Here is an 18,647-nt window from a genome sequence, read left to right as displayed (position 1 = left end):
AGTCTTTGGATGTATCTTCACATGAAAAAGGGTTATTCGACCTTATGTTGGGTTTAGCCTTTCAGCAAATTACATTAAACTGGAAATGTTCAACTAAACTCTCAGTTAAGTCATGGTGGAAAAATGTTTGTCATTATAATAAACTGGACATTGCTTTTACCACCTCTTACAACCCACTTACCAATAGAGACTTATATTGGTTACCTTTTTTTTGTCCTCATACCAGCATTGTATGCAAATAACAGCCTGCCAGCCGTTCTGTACCTCCCCAGGCTTTTTGGGATAGTTCAATAGCCCTGCGCATGTGCCCATCCAGTGCCCTGGTTACACGTACCACGCAGGTGTAATCATAGGACTGATAGAGTTAAATTTTAAGTTCTTATAATACCACTCCAATTCTGGAAAGCCTCCTATATCTTAGAATGCGTATTGGTCTCTTAATCAGTATCAATTGTGCAAGTACTTTTTACCGCCTGTAGCCAGTCTATCCTAAGGGGTGGGGCAACTTCAATCTATTTTTTACAAATTTCTTGCCTTGGGAGGAGAACTAGATAAAAGAGCAGGACCTGCTTATCGCTAGTAAGGGGCGAACTCGGCTTATCTTCTACTCCCAACATTATTAATGGTAAGCTTATTTTGATACATAAAATTTAATTTATAGCCTTTTCCACTGTAGACCAGTAATCATCTAACGGAGGGCATTTGTAAAACATATGTCTGTCGTCAGCACTCAGGACACCAAATCTGTGACATTTTGAGGGGAAATCTGTTACAATCTTTGCTAATTTGCATGGCGTCCAATAGAGCCTGTTAACCGTAAAAAAAGTGATTTCTTTTTAAGTTCGATGGTTAAACTACTTTATAAAGCAGCTTAAAAAAAGATGCCACAGTTTCTGTGGCTCAGATATCTGCATCGCTCCATTCCAAATCTCATAGGGTGCTTTGATTTTTTTCTCCTCGAAAGTCAACAATGTTTGATACCATCCACTTACTTCCTTCTTCATTGTAGATTCATTCTGTAGTTTTTTTTCGAACTCCCAAAAACCTTCAGTCTCATGCCTGTTGGCCTCCCCCCAGGACAACAGCTGAAGACACTTAAACCTTGAAAGGGATACCCCTGTCTTTATCCAAAGTATTTCCCATGGCACCACCTCTTTCATTGTCATAAGATCCCCCCAAAACTCTATTCCTGCTCTCCTAAATGGAATACTTAATTGATCTTGCAGAAATTCCGGCGTGCCTGGTGAATCCCATATTGGCGCCCCTCCTGAGTAGTATCCAATTCCTAGTGTATTGCTAATTCTGACCCACAGAATTAGTGCTGCAATTAACATCTTTAATTTTACTTTTTTTTTAAGTTCTTTGCTCCGAATTTAAACAAAGACCCTTTTGTGCCCCACTCTTTAACCATCTCCTTAAGCAACCCACCCCACACCCTGTGCCCCGGTGTACATAATAGGACTCTACAGTTCTTAAAGTGGAATGCCATGCAGTATAGCTTTAAATCTGGTTATGCTAGCCCTTCATCAGCCAGTTTGCGCCACTGTTTCTTCCAGGACATACGTGCTCCCCTATCTGCCCAGACAAAACTGCCCAATTTGCTCTGTATTTTAGCTATTAGGCTGCTCAGGAAGGTAAAGGGTATACAATTAAAAAGAAATGTAAGCTTCGGCAATAACACCATTAATGGGAGATTTTTCCACCTAATTAATACTTTCTCAATATCCTTAGTAATTCTCTCTAGATTACGTTGTGGTATAGCCTGCAATGAATTGAGAACATTAATTCCCAGGTACCTGATCTCTCTTTGAACACTCCCCCTCCAATTTTGGATATTCCAGCACAGAATCCCGGTTTTCTCCCTATTTACTAGGTATTCTGAAAAGGCCCCATATTCTTCTGCCAATCGTTCTACTCTTGGGATTGTGGTAGCAGGGCCTGCTATGCAAACAATTAGGTCATCCGCATATAAAGCAAATTTTTTTTCAAATACTCCCACACAAAAAGCCTTAACCTGGTCATCTTGGCGGAGCGCCTGAGAAAATGGCTCAATATATATATTGAAATACAATGGTGAAATGGGGCATCCCTGTCTCGTCCCTCTAGCAATCGTAAAACTCTTGGTAAGAACTCCATTTAGAAAAATCCTTTCCCTGGAACGATAATATAGGGCTTTTTTTGTAGTTAAGAGAAAGTGCCCAAACCCCATAATCTCCAAAAACTACCCATAAATACTCCCAGCAAACTCGGTCGAACGCCTTGGCGGCGTCCAAAGTGGCCACCGCCAAAGGAGCAGACCTCTCTGTAGCCATATCAATACACCCCATTAATTGCTGGGTCAGCTCGTGCATTTGTCTCCCAGGGATAAACCCCTTTTCATCTTCATGTATCAGCTGAGATACAACTCTGGCTAGCCTCCCTGCTAAAATGCTGACAAAGATCTTATAATCTGCATTTAGCAGGGATATCGGCAGATACGATTCCACCTTAATCGGGTCCTTAGCGGGTTTTAAAATCAGGACTATAGAGGTCTCCCTCTAAGATTCTGGGACCTGCGCTTACCCTTTATAAATCATGTTGAACAGACTTTCCCAGACAGGTAATATTTCTTCTATTACCATTTTGTATACTTCTGATGGAACAGCGTTGAGCCCTGCCACCTTCCCATTTTTAGATCTTAATTGCTCCCCTAATCTCTTCTTGTGTGATTGGGGCTTCCATAATTTCTTTTCCTTCCTCATTCATTACCGGAAGGTCAAGTGAGCTAAGCTGGCTTCTTAACTTTGGAAAATCAGGAATGATATTCTCCGAATAAAGCTGGGACAGTAGTGCTACTATATGTTCCTGCATAGTTTCCCAGCTATATTGGTTACCATTAACTAATTATTTAAAGAAAGATGCAATAAAAAAGTATGTATCTTTTAAGCGTTCTGAAAACTTTAAACCTCCGTAATTTGTTATTTCTCTACCTTTTACTTTATATACTATTTCTTAATATTATATTGCTTTTAGGTATGTTAATTATTTCTTCATTTATTATTAGTATGCAATATTACTCAATCTTCAGTTGTAGAATCATATTATATCCTCTATCCCATCACTCCCTATGATAATGTCAAACTGTAAATAGATTTCTACTCTGTTCAGCATTGCCCTTCACATCTGTTGTTACTTAAGTTAAGATAATTTGTATGGCTTACTTTTTGTAAGTGATTTTTGTTTCGAATTAAGCTTTTTAAACTTCAACAAAAAGATTGGTTATGTACAGGAAGGGGACCTTTCTGTACATAAACAATCTTTCCCCTGCATCAGACACCCTTGCACTATAGTGCAAGGGTGCCTGCGTTGGCGCTACACTGCTAAGTGTACCGCTAGCACAGGGGGAAATGCAAGGCCGCACCATATCATTGTAAATATGATGCAGCCTTGCGTTTCTGAAGTGGCTGAGTGAGGCGTTAAGCCATGGCGGCTAACGCCTCACTCCACCACTTCCTTGTACATATGCCCCTCTGAGTCTCTGAGGTTGCTTAGCGCCACTTTGTTTACACGGCACCCTTGGAGCATCAGGGTAAAAACAAACTGCACATGTATAATACATTGGCTGTTGCTTATTCAAGACTTCTTTTGGGATTCACTACATTCCTCCAAGCTACTTTAAAAGTACCACACCGCCATAACTACTCCATCATGACTGCAGAGAGAGTGAGAAAATGGGCTATATCTTTTGACATAACATAACTCCCCTGGTTGTGTTCACGGTTGGATTAACACATTGCAAATGTTGTGTTTTTGTAAGTCTAGGAAATAAAACATTGTGATGGTTTAGGGCCTTTGTTTGATTTTTTTTCCCATGCATTTGCTTATTTCTCAGAGTTTTCTTGGTTGCACGCTCCACACGCAGCGATCTTCAGCGATTTATTAGTACGTGTTAAACTTTTTATATTACAAATTTGTAATGTGTGGTAATTAATTTATGGGAAATAAGATTGCGAGCGAACTGTGAGGATAACGATTCTGCGTTTTGCATATTAGAACGTCCTCACCTTTCGTTCCTTACTTATTTTCAAAGAAATGATTTCAGTCTGCAAAAAGGGAGGGTAATTGACAATAATAAGAACATGTTGCTGTTATGGTGGAGAACACGCAAGCACTCTGCAGAACCCACTAACTGCGCCTGAAACTGTAAAGTGGGTTATTTTTCTTCCGTGAAACTAACTGTTAGAATATTCTACGCTTTCAAGCTTTTCTCCGTGAAATGGAGACTACACTCTGTCTGTCTGCACTATCTCTAATGTGGGTCTGATGAGAACAGCTCTCAGAATGAAACCAGTGTCACCCTCATACCTGGAGCCTGCTTTCAGTTCAGTATTCAGCTCAGGTCGTCTCCTAAAGTCCCCGCTGGTCTCCCAGTGGAGTTTATAACCTCTAAAGGGGCAACTCAGCAAAAAGGCCATAAAAAGCATGAATATTCAAAGCGAGTTTTGAGATTTAGCATGCACATTTCAAAACGTGGGCAAAGACTGCTTAAGTGCCTAATTGCTGTTACTGTTTATATATTTAATCAAAGTCGTGAAAAAAGACTGCCCGCAATGTCACATACAGCACATGAAGGCATTACAGATATCTGGGACGGACAGTACGGGAAGATCAGAGAAAAGACAGAGTCACGCTCACCTTGACACTCCTCGAAGTGCTTGTTATGTAAATGAGCCATCATCCATTGATCATGATGTTGTAGATGATTTTGATTTTATAAAAATGTGTGCTTAACGATATGCAATTTTATGTCGACTTCTGCACAAAAATTAAAATGCTGCACTTGAAGAACTGTATTTTCCTGTTCTTTTTAAACTAGGCCCTGAATCCATCTTTGTTTTGAACACAGTCATGATGGTTGTGACATCTCACGCAGATACAATGTGCACTGATGCTTTGTATTGACATGCTGCTATTGAAGAACCATGAGGAAGCCTTTCACTATTTTCGAACCTCTTCCTGCTTATGATACAAAAGGCCAATTTATTTCTGAGACTTCTATTGTTCTGTGTAACTATATTGGTACTGCCACCACCGATGACATTAGGGTAGAATAGGACAAATTATTTTTTCAGATAAAAGCTAATGTCAGAACGATGGCATTAGGTAACGTTGAATAATTCTGTATTGTGATTCATTTAGCTTTGTTTACCTTATGCTGACTGTGCAATTTCCATTGACTTCCACTGTAAGTTTGTCTATAAAAATGGTGCACTTTGGAGGTGAAACAGAATTCTTACACCTTGGCTCCAGAGACAAAATCCTTGTTGGTTTGTCTCATGCTTTGGACGTAGAATCTTAACTTTGTGTCATTTGATTGAACCTCATGTTAACTCCCTATATGGAGTCAACATGCTTTGTTATATTTTTATCTTCTGTACTGCACTTGAATAATTCCAGAGAACTTATATCTAAAACTAATCAACAAAGATAGTGTTGATGGGGGCGTGGCCTGGGCCGCATGGAGGCAGCAGCTTAACCACTAAACTCTGGTCCCGAGGCCTGACTGAGGGTATTTTTCCTGTCCCCCCACCAAGCCCTAAGAGCAGGTATTGGAGACCTGAGATGGGTGAAACGAACCTAAGCTCCAATTGGTAGTGGAGAGAGACCCCCGACTCCTGGAAGATAGCCATGCTCAGACCCCAACAGAAGAGCTCAGTCCGACGCTGGTGTGGAATCAAGAAATAAATATCGAGCCTTGTTGGCCAATAAGGTGCAACAGGTGTGCCTGGTGTAGCAGGGAAGGATATATGAAGGGGGTGACAAGGCAGGCAAACTCCTAGCATGGCTGGCGGCGAGGGATACTTTATGGAGAGATCCCACATTAGAAAGATCATGTGACAGGCAGGGTTCAGGATGCGGGGTAGTGCCAGAATAGCGGGGATCATGGCTGACTACCTATGGAAATTTCATTTGGAGAAGCTGCCTATTAAGGATTTGGAGTTGCAGGATTTTGTCAGGGACTGCCCCCATAGGAAACTGGAGCAAGGGAAGGCAATGGAGACCGAATAGGAATTGTCAGAGTGTGAGACACAAATAGTGCTCCTACAGTTGCAATCTAGGAAAGCCCCCACACTAATGGACTCCCAGTGAAGCTCTTAAGAAGGCTATCTTCTAAAGTCGAGCCCCATTGCATAAATTGTACAGAGAGGCCCATGAGAAGGGAGAGCTCCCACAGGATCTGAGGATCGTGACAGTGATCCCTATCCTAAAACCATAGAAACCATTGGATAGATGGGACTCATAAAGATCTATTTCCCTCCTTAATGTTTGTTAGAAATGGGGGTCTCTAGTTGGCAATGGTTTGCACAGTTGTCCAAGTAGACAACCTTCTTTCTAGTCAGGCTAAGGGGGAAACACTTCTAAAATAACCCCTGCTCACCCCCTTGGTTGCTTGGCATAAGCAGACAGGCTTATCTCCGAGGCAGTGTGTAAAGCATTTGTGCGCACATACAGTAATACAGTGAGAACACTACAAATGGACACCACACCAGCTTAGAAAAATAAGTAATTTTTATCTAAACCAAACAAGACCAAAATAACAAAAATCCAACATACAATAATCAAAATGTGATTCTTAGAAGGCAAAAAACACTTCTGTCTGTAGCAAACTATAGATGTTACACTTTCAACACAAAGTACCTTAGATGAGTCTCACGCATAAACAAAAACAGCCACAGGGAAGGTGATGCGTCAGTTCCCTTCTTCAGGGGAGGTGATGCGTCGGTTCCTTACTGCCACACAGGGAAGGTGATGCATCAGTTCCTTACTGAAGGGGAGGTGAGGCGTGGGTTTCTTACTGTGCTGGGAAGTGATGCATCAGGTTATTTCTGTGGCCCCGGTATTCTTGTAGACTAGGCACCCCGGTCTGATGCATGGGGATCAGGGATGCGTTGGTTCTCGAGGCGGCAGCTGCAACGGCGCTGTTTTTGTCTCTCCAGCCGTGGTCCAACGATGCATTGATTCTTGCAGCTGGACAGCAGGGCCTGCGTCAGAATCGGTGCAGTGATCTCGGACTTTGGCGATCGGTGCATAGGATTAAGTGTGCGGCGATTTCTTCAGCCGCGGGCAGGCACTGCTTTGGTTTCTTCAGCAGCACAGGGGTGATGTGTCGCAAATGGGTGCAGATGCATTATGCTTCTCTTAGTTGCATCTCTTTTCCAACTCCCAACACCAGGAACAACACAGCAACAGACACCTCTTGGCAAGCCAGAACTCCCAGCAATGAAGTTCAGGGGAGTTGGTAGTGAAGTCTGTGTGTCCCTGCAACTTCAGAACACAGGGCCAGCTCAACTTCAAGCTCTTGGAGATCTTCTTCAAGCAGGATACACAGCAAAGTCTTTATCCTCACCAAACAGCTACTGCAAGCCAACCCCAGACAGCACACAGCAAAGTGGCAGTACTTCTCTTTCAGTTCTTCCAGCTCTACTCCTTTGGAGAGGTTCACCTTGAGTCCAGAAGTATTCTAAAGTTCTGGGGTGTGGGCCCAATATTTATAAAGCACTTTTCTTTGTTCTATGGTGGCATAGAGGCTCTGTGCTCAGCCAAAACCAGTTCTGTCCTCTCTGGTCCAGCTTCCTGGCATTAGGTGGAGACATCATTGTGTGAGGCAGACCAGGCCCATAGAGTGCAGGGAAATCTCCTCCTACTACCCTAAATGCAGCCCAGGTCCATTCAGCCCAGCCCTAACTTATTCAGGAAAGGCAGGACACGCATCAACCCCCAGTGGTTGTCTGAGACAATGCACATCCCCAGCCCCTGTCACTAAAAAAACAGACAGTCAAACCACAAACCAGTAGAGGCACACAGAATGGCTAAGCAAGAAAATACCCACTTTCTAAAAGTTCAGGCATACTAAACACCATCTTTCTATTTTCTCTCATTGGGAAGTTATAAGATGTTATAAATAAACTCCCATTCTATCCTATGAGATAGATAGCCTTTCAATAGTGAAAAACAAATTATGCTGCTAGTGGGCCTGCAGCACTGATTGTTCCACCCGCACAAGCAGCTTTTCAAAGGGTTCTCATACCTGCCACTGCAGTGTATGTGTGCAGCCTCTACGGCCATGTCGACCTGACAAGTGCACCCACTTGCCAGGTCCCAAATCTTCCTATTTTTTACATGGAAGGCACCCCTCAGGTTGGCCCATGGTACCCTCATGGGCAGGTTGCAGTAGATGTGAAAGGTAGGACATGTAATGGCATGTGTGACAAGTCCTGATAGTGAAATGCAGTGTATTTCGTTTTTCACTATTGATAGGCTATCAATAAAGATGGTTTTCAAATTATGTGTTTGAAAATGCCACTTTTAGAAAGTACACATTTTCTTCCTTAACCATCCTGTGTGCCCCTACTGGGATGTGGATTGACTGTCTGGCTTTGGAGTGACAGAGGCAGGGGATGTGCATTCACTGTAGACAGCCATTGTGGAGGTTGAGGTGTGTCCTGCCTTTCCTGGATGAGTAAGGGCTAGGCTGAATGGACCTGGTCTGCATTTAGAGTAGTGGAAGGAGATTTTCTTGCACCTGAATAGGGGTGGCCTTCCTTAAACAATGTTGTCTTCACCTCCTGCCAGGAAGCTGGTCCAGAGTAGACAGAACTGGTTTGGACTAAGCACAGAGACTATCTACCACAAGAGAACAACGAGAAATGTGGTATATATATTGGGGCCCAGACCCCAGTACTTTAGAACTCTTTTGGACTCATAAACCTGCCAAAAAGAAGAGCTGGAGAAGCTGTGAGGAGGAACTACCCCTTTGCTGTGTGCTTTGATGTGTTGGCCTGCAGTGGCTTCTTCCTTCTTGGGCAGAGACACAACTGGACTGAACTTTCTGCAACTTCTTTGTTTGGGTTTTGCCAAGGGCTTGAGGTAGAGCTTGCCCCTTGTTCAAGAATCTCAGAAACAGCAAAGACTTCAAGTTCATCTGCTGCCAGCACTGAGAACTGTGTATTTTGTGCTGCAACAGAAGAAAAAGCTACCCGAAGCCGTGACCGATGCCACTGCCGGCTCCGTGTCCCTAAGGCACTGCAGAGGGCACCGCTGCACTTCGCATTGCCTTATCGATGATGCTGTCTGACGCTGCCACTGAGCCATTTATTGCCCCGTGACCTGATGGCACTGCACTTCACACCGCCTTGCTTCAAACCGCCTCACTGGTATCCTTGACAATGCCGCTCCACGCCGTCATCGACATCGCTGCTTGCACTGTGGTTCAAGGGTACTGCTCATAAGTTACATGTAGCACCACCCTCATGCCACACCGCAGCCTTGGCCTGATGCTGCTGCTCGCAACGTGACCTGCCAGCACCACGACAAGCACTGCATCTCTTTGCACCGCGGCCCTGGACTCACGTCATTGCTGGACGACCGTCAACGAGCCGCTTCCTGCACCCCGACCTCATGGCACCGCATGCCACATCGCACCACAGCCCAACACCTGCTGACACAGGCACTCCCGACTTCAACCGCGATGAGCTCGATCTGCAATGCATGTGACTTCAAGGTGCTGAAGACTTGTGCACGGACCTCCGGAACCGACACTGGTTATTCGGAGCTCTACAATATATGGCAAGGCCCTGCATTTCTAAAGGTACTGTTTTGCGGGCCTTCACGACACAGTAGCTGACCCACGATGCAGCGGTCAGCCAGAACTGTTTGAATTTGCTGCTCACAACTCTGTGATAGCCACAGATGGAGCTACTGACTTCAAGGAACTGTATGATAAGTCTATTTTTGCTTATTGATATTTCCAAGAAGCATATTGTGGATTTTAATTGTTTTTGGTTTTGCTTAGCACAGATAAAATATTAGATATTTTTCTAAAACTGCTGTGTTGTCGTTTTGTAGTGTTTTCACTGAGTTACTGGGGGTTATGTGCAAATGCTTCACAAACTGCCTCTGAGATAAGCCTGACTGCTTGTGCCAAGCTACCACTGGGGTGTATAGTGTATCTCCCTTATCCTGACTAGGAAAAGAGTCCCTACTTGGACAGGGCAACAACCTGTCAACTAGAGACCCCCATTTCTAACACATTTGAAAATCTTCCTCAGCATCTTTAGTATGTGGACACATAAGGTAATGATGGCGTTGACTTCGGCTGTGATGCTGAGTTTGCAGTCGATGAAGATTTGAAGGTTCTTGGCATGGGTTATTCAGTTCCAAAGTACTTTTAGCTAATTAGCATTAATGCCAGCGTGTGCATATCATGCCACATTGCATAACCGGTGGTAGCCCTTTAATGAACTGAATTATGATTAGTCCCATTGCAAATAGATGTGGTTAGACAAAGAGTATCGATATTAACAGGCCCACTAAATTTATGTGGTAGGGGAGGACCAAATTATGTGGCAGAGTTGACTAAATTATGCAACAAAAAAAGGCAACTTTTGTATGTAATGCAGCGACAGTATAGTATAGTTTAGTATAGTATAGTATTTCTTCATTATTTTGTCATTTGTTTACATTTGTTAACACTATCATTAGTACAAGTTTAACACACAAGTATTACAATAAGCAACTAAAAGGGGACCAGTCAATGTTTGCAAAGGTTCTTCAATTGCACTGTAATATGTGTTACCAACATTTTCTAGTAACCTTTGATCCCTTTGAGCTAGAAATTGTTGTTTAAATATGCAGATTATGCAGCAGATGATAGATTAAGTGGCAAATGTGGTAAATCAGTAACTTTGCAGAAAACACCCCAGCCACAAAATTGGATAATTCCAGTGGCACTGACTATAACCTGAGAATGCACAATGTACTGTAAGAAGATAGAATATGACATTCTGAGATTTGTAACTCTGCCATACTGGGGAAAATAAATCCGGCCCAACACAATACCTTACTTGAGATAAAATGGTTATTTACTTTACCACAAGTAAATCTGGCAGAAAACAGACAGACACGCTTAGGGGTCCATTAGTATGGCGGGCGGATCACCACCGCCCAAATGGCGATCCGCCCGCCATAAATAACCCCCCGCAGATAAATTACCACCGCCATATCAGTATAGCGGGGAGCACCGTGGTGGACGGGAAGAACGTCCACCATTTTTCCACCCGGTAGATGAGTCGACGAGTCGACCAGGCGGAAACGGGTTGAATATGGTGGCGATGTCTGCTAGACACCACCATCCATATTATCATGCAGGGGTTAAGCAACCTTTCCGTGGCGGCATTGCTGCCACGGAAAGGCATGCAGAGTTTGAAGTTGGGGGCCTGTTGCGGGCCCCCAGGATGTTGGGGGGGTGGTGGGGCATGTGGGGGGTACCACATTTGCATGTACAACATGGCAGGCACCGTGCGGTGCCTGCCACGTTGTACATGCAAATGCACAACATGTATTTTTGACATTGCGGCGGGTGCTGCTGAAAGCACCGCCAGCCATGATGTTAATAATGTGGGATGTACCCGCCAGTGTAGCGGGCGCATCCTAGTTTCACATGCGGGACCACCGCATGAATAGCGGGTGGTCCCATTTCCCAGGGCTGCCCGCCATGCTAATCAGCCCCTTAGTGTCTGATTCACAAAGCTAAACTTACACTTTTGTGTAGGTGTACTATTTTTTGGGTATTCCTAAACTACAGGTTCCATTTTACTAATAGTAATTTTACAACTGTGGATAATCCGCACTTGTGGTGGAGACTCCACACATAAAACGATAGGCTGGTCCTCTGTGCGGAGCTCTCCACCCCCGATCATGATCTCTCTGGAGTTGTAAAATTACTGTTAGTAAAAACAAAGTCATAGTTTTTGAATAGCAACAAAATGGTAAACATACTCAAAAGTGTAAGTTTACCTTTCTAAATCAGGCCCTTACTCTATTAGAGATTCAAATTCCACATTAATTCTTAGGTAATGGGGGACATTTATGAGTCCCTTGCCCTTGTGGCTGCTCATCCGATGAGCCATGCACTGCCACTATTTGAATAGTATAATGCATGCTCCATCCTATGCTATATTATTGTGTGCATCCTACACAAACAAAAATACATAAACACTCTCAGAACCCCCATGCTGACCATAATTGAGGTGCAGAAAGTCATTCACAGGGCTTGGCCCTGGTGTCACTGTGCCTACTTTATCATTGGCATGTCAACCTCTGCCCCCACTCTCCCAGCTAGAGATGGGGGACCCTCAGAAAGAATGAGCTGGGCTTGAGCCTGAAGCCTGGCTCAGCTCAAGGTCCTGCTGTATCTTCATGCCCATATAAAGCCGAGCTTTCATGTACCTTCTGCCTGCCACCCTCAATATACCCAGTATGTGGTGTTACTGTCGGACCTTCCAACCTGGAACTGAAACAGCCAGATTCGAGTCTTTCCGTCGGCTCAACATCCTGTGATTGTGGGGAAATCTCCGGCGCCTAAAATAAATGAATTTGACCTTGTGTAAAGTAACTGGTGTTCAGGTGATGCACTTCAATACATCCTGGTCAAGTTTGCTCTATATAAAAACTGCAGAAAACTGCACAAAGAGATACAAAGAAAGCATTAATATGAACAGTAGAGACAAATAGCTACTCAGTGACTGATTGGTACAAAGTGAAACCATAAAACCTGGATAAACTGCAGATTCCCCACTTAAATTGTGTGACCTTCGGCAAGTAATTTATTTCACTTAAACTCGTTTTTCTTCATATTTGAGCATGAAAGCACATTCAAATACATGAATCAGGAAACCAACTATACAAAACCTATTGCATTTGATTTAATAAACTAATCTGGGCTACATACAGGGTCCACATGACAACTCTTGGCTCTTTAGTTCACTAATGGCGCTATCACCAGTGTGAGGACCAGGGCAGGAATGACTGTAATTCTATTCCAATTTTAAACACTTTCACTTTTAATAAGCACTTCTCAGTGCAGCGCTTTAATATGATATATTAACGTTAAAGCTTCCATGTGTTAAAGACATGAAAAATAATTACATTTTGAAGACTATCATATTTTACGTGATGTTTGTTGCATGATTTACATCGCAAACATTTTCATGGTACAGCTCAAGTACGGGCTCTATGAGCCAAGCCATTCTCTCGGTCTAAGAGCCAAGCTAGACCCTTTGCTCAACTCTGGCTTGGCTTTCCCTGTTAATTTGTTGGTTCGCCCACCTCTACCCCCAACACACACTGCTCAGTTGCAGTTTGCCGAGAGAGACCAGCTAGGGTTCCCACCTGGACGTTTCTTTTTAACCAGCATGACCAGTATTTTAATGTCTCACCCATTGCATAAACGAAAAATCAACTAAAGCCAGTAATTTCTCCCCTTATCAGTTCATACTTAAAATACTAATAAAAAATACAAGGGGGCATATTAACAAGGGCTTTATCTCCGCTTTTTTGGCTTTAAAAGCTAAAGAAGCGGAGATAAAAATATCGCCCTATCAACAACAGGGTGCTAACATGCAACATCGCATGTTAGCACCCTTTTTCACTATGCTTCCCTTTGCAACTCTAATGAGATGCAAAGTGGGCGTTCCAGAGCAAAATAATTGGAGAAATGTCGCTAAGCGACATTTCTCCTATTATCAAGCTTCACGCTAACCCTGTTAGAGACAAAAAAAGCAGCACTAACCAAGGTTAACGCTGCTTTTTTACGTCTGCTAATTTTCAGACTTAGACATGTAATCCAATGGGAGGTGGATTACATGACTAAGTCCACCATGGGCTATCAACAAGGATATCCCTATCCTTGTAGTTGTATCGCTGCATTACCAGCGATAACCTCCCAAAATGCCGCTATCGCTGGATTTTTTATCGCCCAGGCGGTTAGTGTTGTTAATAACCAGGCAATATTATCCAGCGATAGCGGGCGTTAAAAAAATTAGCGCTAAGCGCCCTTAGCGTTAATTTTCCCTGTTCCTTGTTAATATGCCCTAAGGTGCTTTAAAATGTGTTCTAGGGGTTCTTTAATGCCTGTGATTGATAATTAAAGACAGGAAAAAAAACATAATGTTCCGAAGTTGACCAGGAGGATGCAATTAACAGGTGCCTTCTCCCTGGCCTCGTCTGCCGTGACTGGGTGGGCCAAAAGTCATGTTTGGGTGGGCCAATCGGCCTCCAAGCTAGAACCGGACCCGCTGTACCCCCTATGGCCTGCACTTCTTCATTTTCCATTTCACACTTCTCATTTCACGCCCACATTCCAGCAACCCTCTGGAAGCACCTTTGGCCAGCAGGTGACATCTTGGTGCCTCTTCAAACAGGTGATGGAGCGGGGATTCGAAAAAGAAACCCGCTCTCGTTGAGTACCCCCGTAACATATGCTAATGTTAAGTAGATAGAATACTAATGTGCACCCATACATTACATGAGGGTAAACACACTTCGCAAATTGCATGAAATTAATCTTAACTAAACGTAAATAACCCGAGATGTAATAATATGTGAGTAGAATGTTTTGCGAATGACTTACACTGCAAATTGTGCGCATAGTATATTAGAAGGCATGTTGTGTGATGCTTAAGTAACACTAATTGCCGTTGCTTTAACTGCTAACCTGGATCTGGGTAAAGGAGGGTGGTTAACAGCGAACGTTTCATTACTCCATTATTAATAAATGTCTGTTTTCAGTTCTTTCAGTAAATCAACAAGTCGCCATATTTATAAGTTGACCAAACTGTGATGAGTGAAACTTGCGATGCGTACAAACCATGTGACATTGCGAAAAAAAGTGCTGAGCCTGCTGAAAGAGTGTGATGCAGTGAAGGCCACCACGGTTGACAAGCAACCAACTTCTGTGCTTCCGTGTGAAAGTCTGCGAATTTATAAAATGTATTAACTTTGTCCTCATGCTGTTACAATTTCCTCATGAGAGAGTAGGGATATATATTGAATAGGTGGGAAACGAAAATGAACAATGGGGTAGTGTGAGAAGTTGGCCTGGTATATGCTGGTCACTAGTTAAAGTGGCCACCTTGCACCAGTACAATTCGACTCCTATGGTAGATAGGTTTAAGACAACCTTTTAAAGAAAGCTATCCTAGTGTTAGCTGTGGAGAGCAGCCTTCAGGCTAAGTCTTTAGAGGAATGTAAAGCAGCTTGTTTTACCTTATAATCTCTTGAATCACTAAATGAAAGGACACCACACAGGTATATATATAAAATATATATGTATTTATTTCTAACACACTCTACTAATCTCTTTATGAAATTAGAAGTCAAGGACATGTGCATAAATCAACGTTTCACAACAAATTAAGCACTTATATGGCTGGGGCCCTAGGTGTGTACCAGACCATATACTAAAAAAGAGGTATAGGAATATCGACTTGAGAAGAGACAAGGCCTAGGGCCTTCAGAAGCGCTGGGGCCTCACTAATTCACCCAAGGCAGGTAAGTAAAGGACCCACGGGAGACGCATGTAGTGCGAGAACACAGCCACGGATCCCAATAGACTTCAATAGAGCAAGTCGCGGTTGGAATTTTAAAGTTTTAGGATACTTCGGGAGAGTCTACAAGCAAGTCACTTACAGGGTAAGTAGTTCTAGAGGCAACACCCACAGGAGCACCATAGTGCTGGAGTTACCTCACCCAGGGAAGCCGGGTGCATAGGTGTCTTTTGGTGTCGGGTCGCGGCGTCGTTTTCAATGGGAGCCAAAGAAGACTTGCTGCTTGTGAAGACAGGAGAAGTGTCCGGTGGAATCCAAGGCTGGATTCAGAAGAAAGAAGACCTGAAAGCAGAGGAGACAGTGTTCAAAGTGACTCACCAGTGACCCGGGGCCAGGAAGCTGGATGCCCACAGTAGTCGGGTGATATTAGGTGATCATGGGTGTCTTGACTCTTCAGCCACGAGGTCCAGGAGGTGTCAACGATGACCAGGAGCTAGATTCGGCGTGTTCCACAAAGTCTGCAGTTTACTGAGGTGTCAGCAACCGGATTGGAGCCAACAAGCCTTGGCAACAGCAAGTCTTGTGGAAAGTGAAGAAAGTCAGCGGTGCAGACCTGCAAGGTCTGAGGGACTCACCCAGCGAGGGTAAGTCAGGGCCGGCCTGGAGCAACCAGGGGAGCCCTATGGATCTGTAGAAAAGTCTTCTGGGGACCCACAAGCCAACCGGCAAGGGATTGCAAAGCTGCCTCAGGAGGATTCACTCACTAGGAGCCCACGTTCACTCAGAACAAGGTAGGCCTCTGATCTTTGGAACAAATCCTGCTGGAGGGATGGACCATAGATGGTCTAAAGCACAAGTTCATAGAACATCGTGAAGGGGTTGCACTCAACAATAGTGCACAGTACCCGGGTATTGCTGTTCCTCATCACTCGTGGGGTCCACTGGCTTCAGATTCGCTGGGGACTCACGATGGCCATAGGGAAGTCTGGAAATCTACTTCTGGTGCTGCAGGGACTTCGGACTCCGGCGGGAGCGGGAATGTTTGCGACTGTTGATGCAAAGTTTTGGTGCCTGCCAAGCAGGGGAGTCACTCCTTGACTCCAAGGGAGATTCTTCAGTCTTCCAAAGGTAGTGGAACGTCGAAGGTCCAGGATTCTTCTTCAGAGCATCATCCAAAGATATCTAGTTTGCAATGGCAAGGGTTCCCTAACTTATTCTACAAGGAAGGGAGGGACTAGCTCTATGACCACTCCTATGGGAGGGTCAGGGGAGTGGGTGGCTACACCCACTTCCCTTTGTCCAGTTTCACGCCAGAGCAGGGGCTGGTGACCCCTGAACCGGTTTGAGCTGGCATATGCACAGAGGAGCCTACTGCTCCTCCAGTGGAGGACTTCAAAGCACTCTAGGAGTGCACCCACCCAGCCCCAATACACTAAATCCTGTCTGGAAGGTGGTTACACCTCCCTGTGACAGGATGCCTATTGTTGGGTCTCCTCCACTGCGAGTTTCGGTCAGCAGCAGGAGGGCAGCCCAGTGTCTGTGCTGGTGGCATCCATTTTGTGATGCCAGGGTTCTTCAGGATTCTACTGTGTTTCCACAGTGGGTACATGTCTATCCTCTAGAAGGGTGGGATCATACTCCCACACCAGTTACTAGTGTGGGGGTATGATTCCAAAGTGTTTGACACCAAACACGACATGTTTTGATGCAGCCATTCCAAAGTTAGCATTTAACGCTAGGTTAAAATGCACTTAAGAGTATATAGTTTAACCGCATCCACAAACAGCTACAGAGAATGGACTCTGAGAGCTGCAGAGGGGCCCTGCTCAGGCAGAGGCACCCCCTCACATGGAAACCAAGCACCCTGCCCTCAGGATTGTTAGGGCCTGCCTTAGGGGTGACTGATAGGTTTATATGTGTGTGTAAGGTGAGATATAAGGAACCTATACCTCAGTGAGGAGTGCTAACACTACCTCACCCAGGCTGCAGTAGCAGGCCTGTGGTGTCAGATTTAGTCTGCTTCCCAGGGGTGGCATAATACATGCTTCAGCCTCTGGTAGGCCTGTGAAGTACCTATGCCCTTGGTACCTAAGGTACCATATACTAGGGGCTCATAAGGTACCACAGTATTCAATCACTAGTGCATCTAATATGCACTCCAAATTGGTTAAGGGAGTAAGCAGATAGGCTGGGGTCCTGAATAGCAGGATCCCAGCCAGACTAGTCAAAAACCATCAAAACACCAGAAAAAAAGTGGGGGCAACCATGCAGTCAGATTCCACCTTCCTACAGGTAGTTAAAGAAAGCATGATCTAATTTGGAATGATCATCCACCCCTCATTTTAACAAATCCCGTAGCTAGACTGGGTGACATTAGCAACTTTAGTGGGATGGATATTACGAAAAGGGTATAAAGTATAGGTGACTAAGGGGTGGGGTCAGGTCGGTTGTCATCGTTATCCTTGATGCTGTCTGGTTGTGGTCGAGAGGCCTTGTGAGGGAGACGGGAGAGTGAGGGTGCGATGCTGATTGTCGGGTTTCAGAGAGGCCTAGTTGATCCAGTCCTGTCCATACCCTGATTGGGGTCCACACTCTGATTGGGGGTCCCTTGCCGCTACCTAGCCTTGGTGGTGGTTTTCCTCGTTCTTATTCCCTTGGGTTGGTATTATTGATAACTCAAGAATTCAATTGATCTGTGCTTTTGTCTTTTCTTCCATCTTTCTGAATGAGAATTTGAATTGATGACTATTGTCTGATGTCTCTTCATCTACCCCCTTAATGACTGACAAAGAAGTTGTGGTTATTTGTGTCTGCCAATGAATTTGAAAGGACTATTGACCTTCAATTAATCAACTAATTGATCCATCGATCAAGTAGATGAATAATTGACTTAAAGTGATGAAATGAAATTTTGTTTAGATCTGTGACCATGCATTGTCTGTGAAGGACACGTTAACTTGCCCACCAGTGCACCAGGGACAACTGGGTGTATGTGTTTGGGCCACGGTACATGACATTCTTGAATGCTCGTCCCGGTCCGAAATATTGGGATTGCACTGGATCACATGCAGCAGCCATGCACTCGCTGGTAATGCATTTCATCATCTGATGTCCTTGGACGCTTTATATGCTACCTGAAACCAATTCTCTGATATCATGTCAATCTAATCTTCGTCAATGTATCAAATTTGCAGTCCAACTTACACCGTGGTACGGTTTACACTGGTCAATGAGAGTCTGTCACCCTTCATACTCTAACACAGTCCACAGACTTACAAAAGT

Source organism: Triturus cristatus, chromosome 6 (genome assembly GCF_964204655.1).
Source record: "Triturus cristatus chromosome 6, aTriCri1.1, whole genome shotgun sequence".
NCBI classification, from domain to species: domain Eukaryota; kingdom Metazoa; phylum Chordata; class Amphibia; order Caudata; family Salamandridae; genus Triturus; species Triturus cristatus.
Note: the sequence above shows the minus strand (reverse complement) of the source record.